At 44.1% G+C, this 2,893-nt stretch overlaps 1 pseudogene; it reads right to left on the bottom strand.

Annotated features, from left to right (window-relative positions):
• Nucleotides 1–1,198: 1,198 nt before the first annotated feature.
• LOC136642484 (5S ribosomal RNA) lies at nt 1,199–1,318 on the bottom strand (annotated as a pseudogene).
• Nucleotides 1,319–2,893: the final 1,575 nt, after the last annotated feature.

Here is a 2,893-nt window from a genome sequence, read left to right as displayed (position 1 = left end):
AGTGCAGAAAAGTTGGTTAGGATTTGGGCCTGAGGCCGCAATCCTATACACACTTTCCTAGAAGTAAGCCCAAAGAACACAGTGGGACTTATTTACTCAGAACATGCCGAGGATCGTGCTGTTAGTCCCAACTCATTTCTACGTCAAGAACTTTGAGGCAAAATTCACATGGCCTTAGCATTTGAACATTTTTTTAATGTGAATCTTCCAGGAGTGTTTTGGTGTGGATGAAAAATGTCACTTCAAAACTGATGCACAGCATATAATCTATTTGTACTCACTGAAAAAATGCACATTTGCTTGTGCCGTAAGAATGCACCCCCCCCCCAATAGCTCAAGTTTCCTATATGTTTCTTGTAATGTCTAGGTCTGCTGTTATGAGTGTGAGTGAGAATAAATCGTGATATGATCTTTCAAATCTATGAGATATGCCTAAAATAGAGATGTTGGGAAATATAATCAAGATCTGTAGTCAAAGATTTTGCTTGTTGTTTTCTTTTTAAGACCAAGTCGGGAATTTGCGGTTCTGTCCCTTGGATTTGTTGGCTCTGTATTGTACTGACTTACTAGGACTTTACAAACATTTGTAGAGTTAACATGCGTGGAGGGGAAGCAGCATTACTCCCATGGGCTCTGACACACACACACATGGGTTCAGCATGATGTATGCATGCTGTGTATTGTGTGGGTGCAGGAAGTCTCAGTTTGCAAAAGCAGTGGCTGTGATCACATGAATGAACACTTACCCCACAATTGGCTCTGCTTCCTGTTTCCTCATCCCACGCCTCTTCTGAAGGGCCCAGCAGCTACACACAGCTACCTCTTGCCCACTGGAACATCACAGCCCCAGCCATCTCCATTTCCAGCAGTGCCACGCCACATGGTCACCATGGTTGTGGGCTCGAGTACATCCTGCGGTACTGTGAAGTACCACTAGTGAATGTAATACTTCTAGTTGAAAATTAGTGCATAATGCAAATTGCACGGGGGAGGTAGAGGCCACAGGTGTGTTCCTTCTGGAATGCATAGGATTGGGATGCAAATATTGCAAAGAGACCCTAATCCTCTGGTGATCTTTCCTCCAAAGGAATCCAGCATCTAGTCAGCATTACCCCTGGAACTTTTCATCACTCAGTGAAGTGGGGGAAGCACTTAAATTTTTGGTTGGCAACCTTCAGTCTCGAAAGACTATGGTATAAGCCTACAGCACCCGGTATTCCCAGGCGGTCTCCCATCCAAGTACTAACCAGGCCTGACTCTGCTTAGCTTCCGAGATCAGACGAGATCGGGCATGCGTTAAGAACCGATACATACAGACAGCCATTAAACTTTCCAAACTACGGTTTTATAATGCAAAGCCGCTGCATGCCTACTTAGAAGTACGCCCCACTGAGTTCAATGGGACTTACTCCCAGGTTAATGTGTATAGGACTGCAGCCTCTGCAGCTGATGGAACTCTCTGGGTAATCTGATTGGAATCCTGCTTACCTCCTCAGTGTGCGTCCTTTGCTTGCCTCTATTTAATCCCTTTATGAAGCGGTTCCCAAACTTTTCCAACTGGTGGCTCCCTTGACCTACTGGGCCATTGGCAGTGTCTCTCCATTAGGACTACAATCCTATACATTGTATAGAGCAGTGGGTTTTTCATGAGGATTCCATGGCTCCCCTGCCTGGTTTCCGCAGCTCCCCAGAGCGCCATGGCTCAAAGTTTGAGAATCACTGTCTTTATGTATCCTTCTCTCTAACCAAGCTTTAACTGAAATTCTTCCTATGGGATTTTTTTTTTTTAATGTACAAGTTGCCAGCATTTTGTTAACTAATACTGAATGATGTTAACCTGCCTGTCCCCATTCTAAAAGCCAGAATAGCAATTTTATATAAAGTTTCACACTTTTCCTTATATGGGGATGTAGGGTAGTGTAGTACAGTGATTCCCAAACTTTTTAGCACTGAGACCCACTTTTTAAAATGACACTCTGTCAGGACCCACCTAGCTTTATGAGACTAAAAAAAGTTTCACTTTATCAACTGCTCAAGTGACTGCTTTTACTGTGGGAGGGGGGCTTCTGATGCATTTATGGAGCTCCACATTCACTGGATCAGCACCATTCATTATGTTCCCCTTTGCCTGCCTTTCATTAAGAGCCAAGGCACACTTGCCTACTTATGCCTATGAGAGTAAATACACACCTGTGGTTCAGTTTTGCATTCCATAGGACTCAATGCATTTTCCTTGTCTGCCTAAAGGGGAGGGGCTTCCTGCTTGAGAGTTTGTGGTGTCTGCATTCAAGGATCTGAACCATTCTTGTGGTGTTGCTTTCCCCTTGGCCTGCCCTTCAAAGTGGACTGAGGCACATTCACCTATTTGCGAGTAAATGCACACATGCTGCTCTGTTGTGGTTTCCAATGGACTCAATACATTTTCCTTGCTAGATATCAGCTTGTCAGTTTCACGACTCACCAAAAATTGGGTCCCAACCCACAGTTTGGGAACCACTGGTGTAGTGCTTTAGAAGTTGGACTTAGACCTGGAAGATCCAGATTCAAATCCCCACTCAGCATAAAACTTCCTGCGTGATCTTGGGCCAGTCGCTATCTTTGAGCCTCACCTACCTCAGAGTTTTTGAGAGGACAAAATGAGAAGAGGAACTATACTGCCTTTCCATCCTGAGGAAGGGCAGTATAAAATATGAATAAATATATTTAACAACATGAGTGTCTAGACTTCACAGGTTAGTTGGACTTGATGTGGAAGAAGTCAAGAAGCAGGAGATGCAAGAGCAGCAATGTGTACTTTTGTGGCTTCCTGATTTCAGGACTGTTGGAAGTTGGCACCAGCTCCCTCATTTTCCTCCTTGGAAGTGCTTAGAGGCGAATATTTAAACATTTTTGA

This window comes from Tiliqua scincoides, chromosome 2, assembly GCF_035046505.1.
Source record: "Tiliqua scincoides isolate rTilSci1 chromosome 2, rTilSci1.hap2, whole genome shotgun sequence".
Lineage (NCBI taxonomy): Eukaryota > Metazoa > Chordata > Lepidosauria > Squamata > Scincidae > Tiliqua > Tiliqua scincoides.
This window is presented reverse-complemented; position numbering and strand designations above follow the sequence as displayed.